The 9293-nt window shown below is 51.3% G+C and overlaps 1 protein-coding gene across 1 annotated transcript in view; it reads left to right on the top strand.

The window, feature by feature from the left end:
* The first annotated feature begins 4503 nt into the window (after positions 1 to 4503).
* Positions 4504 to 9293, top strand: part of KANK4 (KN motif and ankyrin repeat domains 4) — an 89555-nt gene continuing 84765 nt past the window's right edge. The window contains exon 1 of the mRNA XM_003921487.4: positions 4504 to 4645. The gene's annotated coding sequence lies outside the window, so the exon portion shown is untranslated. The remainder of the gene's footprint in view (positions 4646 to 9293) is intronic.

The raw sequence follows: 9293 nt of genomic DNA, 5'->3' as shown, positions 1-9293 counted from the left end.
TACTTGTTGTTGTTGTTGTTGTTGTTGTTGCTGCTGTTCCGATGGAGTCTCACTCTGTCACCCAGGCTAGAGTGCAGTGGCATGATCTTGGCTAACCGCAACCACTGACTCTGGGGTTCAAGCAATTCTCTGCCTTAGCCTCTCAAGTAGCTTGGGTTATGGGTGCCTGCCACCACGCCTGGCTAATTTTTGTGTTTTTAGTAGAGACAGGGTTTCACCATCTTGGCCAGGCTGTTCTGGAACTTCCTGACCTTGTGATCCATCCGCCTTGACCTCCCAAAGTGCTGGGATTACAGGTGTGAGCCACCGCACCCGACCCCAATGTACTTCTTACATATATTGATGGATGTCTTATGTCTACCTAAAATATATAAAACCAAGCTGTGTTCCCCCCACCTTGGGCACATGTCATCAGGACTTCCCAAGGCTGTGTCACAGGGATGTCTTCAACCTTGGCAAAATAAACTTTCTAATTAACTAAGACTTGCCTCAGATTTCCTGGGTTCACACTGGTGACTAGTATTAATCCTCCTACACATGACCCCAAACTCCAACAAAGGTGGAGAGATACCCCATTCTGTCTGCTGCTCAGTCCTTTGATTACAGAGGTTCAGACTGCAGTAGCATTGTGTCCAGTCATTCTAAATCAGCTGTCAGCATGAGTGCTCTCACTCTGTCTGAAAGGCCCAGGCTGGGTCCTGCTGTGATGATGCCCCAACCTGAGATTCCAGAGAACTGCTGCCAGAAAAAGTTTCCCTTTCCAGGACCACACGAGGGACTAACTCTTGATGCTTTCCTGTCATCACAGGAATAGTAGGCAATGTTCTTGCTGGTGTCTCGGTGTCTGCGGCTTCTGGTTCTGTGTGTGTGTGTGTGTGTGTGTGTGTGTGTGTGTGTGTGTGTGGCGGGGTGGGGAGGTGGGTGAGGGAGTCGGGTTGGGGAGAATGGATTTGCTTAGCCTGTTTTTCTCCCAGTTTCTCAGTACCCTAATCTGGGCTTCAGAAGCTCCGACTGCCCCAGTTCAGAGCTTGCTTTCTCTGACTCAGCTTTACCCTCAAGACACAGTCTCATCTCTGAGTCATCAGGCTGGTCTCCTGCTTTCGAGGACAGCAGTCTGGCACTCCTGTTCCATCTTCCCAGGAAAGGTGCTGTCTCCACACCCCAGTGCCAGCCCCATGCCTAACTTGGCTCACAATGCCCAGAACCAAGAAACAAATTCTCTGTGAGATCAGAGAATGCCCAGGGAAAAGTTTCCAGGACCAGGGGTTGTGGAATGTCTGGTTTCAATTCCAGCTCCCCCAGTTCGCTTGTATGACCTTGGGCTAGACTTGGGCTTCCTCTTCCCTAAAATGGAAATATGACCCACACTGTGGGCTTTATTCCACAGGGATGTTGAGAAGCCCAAATGAAAATAGTGTGAAGTGCCCCCAAACATGAGAGCACAAACCTCTGGCCTGTAGGCTGGATCTCATCCCTAAACCCATTTCCTTTGGCTTGAACAATGTTGTTCATTGGAGGTGGGATTCAAACTTACATCTTTGTGACCCGAATACTGAATCTCTCTAACTGTAGTGTGTAGCATTATACAAATGAGCTCCTAATAAATTTGGGGACTTCACTTAAGTATCTGACTTATGGCTTCTTTTTTTTTTTTTTTTTTTTTTTTTTTTGAGATGGAGTCTTGCTCAGTCGCTCAGGCTAGAGTGTAGTGGTGCAATCTTGGCTCACTGCAGCCCCCGCCTCCTGGTTCAAGTGATTCTCCTGCCTCAATCTCCCAAGTACCTGGTATTACAGGTGCACACCACCATGTCTGGCTAATTTTGTATTTGTAGTAGAGATGGAGTTTCACCATGTTGGCCAGGTTGATCTGTAACTCCTGGCCTCAGGTGATCCACCCACCTCAGTCTCCCAATGTGCTGAGATTACAGGCATGAGCCACTGCGTCTGGCCGAAGCCTTCTTTTTAAAAATAGGAGGATATGGCCAGTCGCTATGGCACATGCCTGTAGTCCCAGCTACTTGGGAGGCTGAGGTGGGAGGATTGCTTGAGTCCAGAAGTTCTGGGCTGTAGTGTGCTATGCCGATCGGGTGTCCACCCTAAGTTCAGCATCAATATAGTGACTTCCTGAGAGCAGGTGACCACCAGGTTGCCTAAGGAGGGGTGAACCGGCCCAGGTCAGAAACGGGGCAGGTCAAAACTCCCATGCTGATCAGTATTGGGATCATGTCTGTGAATAGCCACTGCCCTCCAGCCTGGGCAACATAGTGAGACCTGTCTTTAAAAAAAAAAAAAAAAGGCCGGGCGTGGTGGCTCAAGCTTGTAATCCCAGCACTTTGGGAGGCTGAGGCGGGTGGATCACGAGGTCAAGAGATCGAGACCATCCTGGTCAACATGGTGAAACCCCGTCTCTACTAAAAATACAAAAAATTAGCTGGGCATGGTGGCGTGTGCCTGTAATCCCAGCTACTTAGGAGGCTGAGGCAGGAGAATTGCCTGAACCCAGGAGGCGGAGGTTGCGGTGAGCCGAGATCGCGCCATTGCACTCCAGCCTGGGTAACAAGAGCGAAACTCCGTCTCAAAAAAAAAAAAAAAAAAAAAAAAAAAAAAGGCCGGGCGCGGTGGCTCAAGCCTGTAATCCCAGCACTTTGGGAGGCCGAGGCGGGTGGATCATGAGGTCGAGAGATCGAGACCATCCTGGTCAACATGGTGAAACCCCGTCTCTACTAAAAATACAAAACATTAGCTGGGCATGGTGGCACGTGCCTGTAATCCCAGCTACTCAGGAGGCTGAGGCAGGAGAATTGCTTGAACCCAGGAGGCGGAGGTTGCGGTGAGCCGAGATCGTGCCATTGCACTCCAGCCTGGGTAACAAGAGCGAAACTCCGTCTCAAAAAAAAAAAAAATTTTTTTTTAATAAAAATAAAAAATGGAAGGATCTGGCCACTGTAATCCCTTTCCCTAGATGGCAAAACAGACTGAGCTGAGTAGCAGCAGCCCCTTCCCTTGGGCAAGAGCCTGGAGCTGATGTTGGCTCGCCACAATCCACACCACTCCCTACTACGGCCCAACACTGGGACCAAGACTCCGCTGCCATTTATTATTGCTCTGAGATACTGATTTGCTCCAGTGGAGCTCTAGTGGAAGTGAAATCATCCGAAGTCACATTTCTACAAAAACGGAAAATGAAAGTCCCAGAAAGTACTTCCCCATCTGGGTCACAGTGTCAAAGGAAACCCCTTTAAGTGTTAGCTCTTGCCAATGGGCCCATGAAAGATGCCCATGACGGGGGTCAGAGCTGGCATCTGTTGTCTCACGGGCTCCATAGCCCTCTACTTCCCCATCTTCGATGTCTTCATCTATAAAGGAGCAGTAGCAGCAGCTCCTTTCTCCTAGGGTTATGGTGCACAATGCCCACCAGGCCCTTAGTGAGCTGCTCATTCAAGGTTAGCGGTTGAAACGCAAACATTTTGGACTGATACAAAAAAAAAAAAAAAAAAAAAAAAAAAAAACTTCAACGGGGCCAGGCGAGGTGGCTCACGCCTGTAATCCCAAAACTTTGGGAGGCCGAGGCGGATGGATCACCTGAGGTCAGGCGTTCAAGACCGGCCTGCCCAACATGGCGAAACCCCATCTGTACTAAAAATACAAAACTTAGCCGGGCGCGGTATCGGGCGCCTGTAATCCCAGCTGCTTGGAAGGCTGAGGCAGGAGAATGGCTTGAACCGGGAAGTCAAGATTGCAGTGAGCCGAGATTGCAGTGAGCCGAGATCGCGCCACCGTGCTCCAGCCTGGGCTACAGAGTGACTCTGGCTCAAAAAACAACAAAACCTTTGGTGGGAGGTGGGACTGTGAAGTGAAAAGACAGGGTTCCTGAGTGGGACTACAGCAAAGATTGGGAAGGAAGAAAGGAAATGGAAAAAGACGATTTAGGAGAGGTAACAGCTCTGTTACTATGACCCCAGCCCTCACTGCCTCCCATCCTGGTGAGGACCTCACTTGCGGCACCCAGCTTCTGAGTGGCCAGACCTGGGTTTCAGTTCTGGCTGGGGCAAATCGCTACGTTGTCTGATGCTGTTCCCGCACCTATCAAAGGAGGATGGAAACATCTAGATGAACTGAGATAAACCACTTTCGGAATCTGAAAAGCGCTATGCATAGGTTAGGAGTTTTGGGTCTCTTCTCAAAAAGTTTTTCTTCTAAGCTCATGTTTATCAAGGGCTTTTGAGTTTATCTAGGCTAAGACCCTCCCCTCGATTTCGCAATTCTGCCCCTTGCTACACACCAAAGCCCGCGCCGCGTCAGGAGTGTTTTTTTCTCCCCTAGCGAAGGCGGGGACTCCGGCTCTGTTGGCAGCTGGCGACGCGGGGCGAAGCCGTGGCTGGTGGCGCCTGGCCAGTCCCGCATCCGCCGCGGTGGGTGTGTCCGCAGGGGTGCGCCGGGGCCAGGGCCGAGCCCGCCGGCCAGAGGGCGCCTGGAGGGTGTGAGCGCCGCGGACGACCAGGGTGCGCCAGCCTGGGGGTGCGCGCCTGGGACGCGGACTGTGCACCCGGAGGCTGCGTGCGCCCCGAAGCCGGGGTGTGCGCCTAGCTGCCCCGGCCCTGGGCACCGCGGGCCGCCTCGCGCAGGACTTCCGCAGCTCGCCGAGGTAAGGGACTCTGCGACCCCCGTCTCCGGCAGTGCGTCTGCTGGGGTTTCCAGCACCGCCCTGCGCGACCCGGGTGTTGGCCCCGGGCGCTCGACCACTCTCGTCTCGCCTCCGCCACCCGCCTCGCCCCCTCCCCAGCGCGGCGTCCCCGTCTCCCTTTAAGGCAGTGGCTGCGCCAGCTTAGGCCGACCTGGCGCCCCCGCCTCGCAGTCTAGGGTCTGCGACAGCAAAAGAGGGGGGCTGCTCGGGTTGCCCAAGGGTGGGAGCCGCTCCCTTTCCAGCCCAGACTGGCTCTCTGCGCCCCAGTTCTGGGGATGGAGGAAGGGGATGCCGTGCTGTCCTTGCGGCTCAGGTGGTGCAGCCCCCGCCCAGCTTTTCCGAGCGGGGCGCTGCGGTCGGTCGGGGATGCAGCCTGCGGGACTGGGGGCTCTTTGCCTCGGGCTTCCACTACCACCTGGAATCGAGCTGTTAGTCTCTCTCCTGTCGCAAAAGTCTCCCCGTATTGCCAACCCTGGCACTCCTTGGCCTCTGGCTGAACTTTCCAGCGCTCCCTTTGGGCCACGACCTTGGGTGGAGGCAATGGTGCAGATCCGGGTGCCCTAGACGCCGCCGAGGGCGCTTTGCCGAGCCCGCCTGCCTCTCGTGAGCTCCTTTCCCTTCTGCCTCTCCGGTAAGGTCAAACCTGTGATTCCGGGTACTTTGTCTCTACAGATTGGCCAGAAATGGGAGTTGAAAAGTGGAGCTCATGGCCACTACGCTGGGTCTGAATCTAACTCTTGCCCTGGGCATCCTTCAGGGTTGCCAAATGCAAGTCTTAGTTTCCAAGCTCTCTGGGGTGCAAGCCTTTAGGGCAAAGAGGGAGTATTTTCCAGGAGAGGGAGGAGGAGATTCCAGGAGAGGGAGGAGGACCCCCTGAGGCCTGGGTAAAGTCCTATCCACCTTATAGGGCCAGAGGAGGATCAGATGCAGCCAGTAACCTGGCTGAGGCCTGGGAAGAAAGCATCTTGAATTAAACACGATTCCCAAGGACTTGGCTGAGTAAATCAAGCCAGGTTGCTTAGAGTCTCTCAAAACAACACAGGAGGGAGACACTGGGAATAGAGGCAGAGTCTGTTCTTATAATGCCTTTACAAGCTTAGCCTTCCCACCTCAGTGGACCATTATGTGACCTGGGGAAAGTGAGTTTTGGGAAATGGCTCCTGGATGAGACTAGACTTTGATGCAATCAACAAATACCCTGTGCCAGGCACTGGCCAACGTAGTGAGGTACAAAAGTGAACGAAACTGGCACTTTCTGGCCTCACGGAGCTTGCGTTCCGATGGCCAACACCAACACGGTTCGAATTACTCACATAAATAGAGAATTGTCCAGTGCTGGGTTCTTTGAAAGGACTAGATACCCTGAGAACCTGATAGGTCCAGTAGTGGCTCAGTCTGCAGAATGACAGGAGAGTGCGGAAGGAGCCTTCTAGGCAGGAGGAGCTGCATGTAACAAGAGGGCCTAAGGTGTGTAGCAGAGTGAGTTAGAAGACCTGAAAGTCTTTACTGGCTGAGCTCCTACCAGGGGCCCAGGCGGGCAGTCCTTCAGTTGCACATCCCATTGACTGGTCCAGTCAGTGCCTTCATTTCTGAACTGTAATAATGAGTAGCTGGGGGACGGGCGTGGTGGCTCATGCCTGTAATCCCAGCACTTTGGGAGGCCAAGGTGGGCAGATCACGAGGTCAAAAGATTGAGACCAACATGGTGAAACTCCGTATCTACTAAAAATACAAAAATTAGCCAGGTGTGGTGGTCCATGCTTGTAATCCTAGCTACTCAGGAGGCTGAGGCAGGAGAATAGTTTAAACCAGGGAGCTGGAGGTTGCAGTGAGCTGAGATCGCATCACTGCACTCCAGCCTGGTGACACAGCAAGACTCTGTCTCAAAAAAATAAAACAAAACAAAATAAAATGACATAAAATAATGAGCAGTTGGAAGCCCCTGGCTAGCTCATGGTGTGGGGAGAAAGAGAGGGAGGGAAGAGCAGCAGTTTGCTGGACTCTGCCCCATGTGTGCACCTGGGTCAGACAGCCCATGCCCACTCATGGTGCCAAGAGCAGCAGTTCATTTTCTAATGTCCATTCAGCTCACAGCTGAACAAAACCTCTACCCAACATTTAGGAAGATGTGTGCTGGGAGTGGTGGCTCATCCTAGACTTTAAAAACGGAAAAGAACTTGCCTACAGTGTAAAATTCCTTAGGGTGGCATACCTGGCGCTTCCTGGCCTGGGCCCTACCTGCCTTCCCAGCCTCATTTCTGGTTCTAACACTTCCCCAGACCCTTGCGATGAGCGCCGTCTCTTTTCAGCACAATTATGCTTCAAGTAGTTCCTGGGCCACGTGTTGCCTTTGCACATACTACCCTTGGTCTAAAATATTCTTCTTGTCTACCCAGTGAATGCACTCTTAGCTTTGAATTTCAGCATTAAGCATAAGGTTTTTTATCACCCCAAGAAGGCCCTTCCTGACAAGACAGAGGCAAATGCTGCCTTCTCTTTGTTTCGAAAGCTCCTTGGACATGCTTCTGTCACAGCAAACATCAACTACACTAAGCACCCTAAAATCAGGACTCTCAGCTGGGCCCAGTGGCTCACTCCTGTAATAACAGTACTTTGGGTGGCTGAGGTGGGTGGATCACGAGGTGAGGAGTTCGAGACCAGCCTGGCCAACATAGTGAAGCCCTGTCTCTACTGAAAATACAAAAATTAGCCAGGTGTGGTGGCATGCCCCTGTAGTACCAGCTACTCGGGAGGCTGAGGCACGAGAATTGCTTGAACCCAGGAGGTGGAGGTTGCAGTGGGCCAGGGCCGTAACATTGCACTCCAGCCTGGGTGACAGACTGAGACCTCTGTCTAAAAAAAAAAAAAAAAAAGCAAGACTCACCTATATTTATGTCTCAAGTACCTAGCACAGAGCAGGGCACATCGAAAGTGTTTTTAAAAAGTGCTTCTTGGGTGGAAACTGTCCTGTCCATTATTTCTTACGTTTTTTTTATGTGGGGAGGAAGTGGTGGTTATTGCATGTCTCTTTGAGATTCTGATGAAAATTATGGATACTCTCCTCCAACTGAGTAAAACCTAAAATATCTTGCATACGATATTACATGATTCACAGCTCCCCCCTCCACTAACCGATTTCCGGAACTTTGGACTTGAATTTTACAGAAAATGGAGGCTCAGTGAATGCGGTGACCGCCTGTGTACCCACAGCTTGCTGAGTGTAGCCATTCCCAAGCTCCTGACTTGCGGTTTAAAGCACCTTCCAGCTCTGTCTGCTCCGCTTAGCCAAGCAGCCTCTTTTCGCCCCTGGTACTTTATGAAGGCCACTGCTCATGGCTAGAAGATGGTGATCTTGGTTTTGCTTCAGTTCAGTAGCAGCCTAAGGAGTGACAGGGAGAAAAACCTTATTATGGGCAGAGTTGACAATTAGGAAGACAGATGGAACCTCTCCCTGGCCCACAATGTTATTACATCTGTTTTAGCTGGAAGAGGGTCACGTGTGCTTCACAGTTACCTCCTGGGTCCTGGATTGGACCATGTGGGCCGGACTGGGAGACGCCCTTGATGGACCATTGAGATCAGAGGTCTATTGACCTCGTCAAAGGTTTCCTCCTACAGAACAGTCTAAGGCAAGAACAGGGTTCTTGCTTGCTGCTACCAGAGCTCTTGCCTGCTTTCTGGCAACTGCTTTCTGCAACAAGGCGCCTGCTTCAGGCTGTACCATTCTTAGCAGATTGGGATTTTCATTCATTCAGTAATTCACCCATTCTTCAAAACTACATTGAGCCTCTGCTCTGTGCCAGGCTCCGTGCTGATTCCAGTTTACAAGAAAGGGCTATGGCATATGTGCTGGTGTATTTGTGGTTCTGCTCTGCAGGGGGAAGGGAAGAGGTAACTTTTACTCCTAGTTCAACCCATACTTTGGCAGGTATGGTGGGGAGGATATTTAAGACTTCTTAATGCTGAGAATATCCTTTATTTATTTATTTTTGAGACAGGATCTCACTCTGTCACCCAGGCTGGAGTGCAGTGTCACGCACATGGCTCACTGCAGCCTCCACCTATCTGCTTACTTTTGAAACTGATGTCGCGCAAGTTATGTCATCTGGCGGGGGTGAGGGGACTCAATTTTCCTATGCACAGTGGGTTTGAGAACAATCCTTTCTTGTCGATTTCTGGGTGATGGTGTGAATACAGTTATTACAGATCCACTCGATTGTGTGTGAAACAGGAACAGTGCAATATCATAATGTAAATGTATGTTGCCCCTAGCATATTCAAGCCTCACCCTAATCCCAGAGTTAGTTACTGCCATAATCCCCAATGTATAAATAAGGAAATCGAGGCTCAGAGAGGTTAAGTGACTTGCCATGGCACATATTAAATGACCATAAAACTGGAATTTCCCAGAGCCCTCTGTCTTTGGAGATCAGATGGCTAACTACTACATTGTGTTACACTGTAGTAGAGTTTGTGGGAAGAGGCATGAATTTGGAGGTCAGCGTATCCCGGGATTGGAGCCTAGGTTCACCGCTAAGCAACTGTATGATTTACCGCTAGGCCCTAACCTCTCTGTGCCTCAGAACGCTAATCTCCCAGACCACGTTTG

The sequence above is a fragment of the Saimiri boliviensis genome, chromosome 11 (genome assembly GCF_048565385.1).
Source record: "Saimiri boliviensis isolate mSaiBol1 chromosome 11, mSaiBol1.pri, whole genome shotgun sequence".
NCBI classification, from domain to species: Eukaryota; Metazoa; Chordata; class Mammalia; order Primates; family Cebidae; genus Saimiri; species Saimiri boliviensis.
The sequence above is the reverse complement of the archived record's forward strand: the minus strand, read 5'-3'. Positions and strand labels throughout refer to the sequence as shown.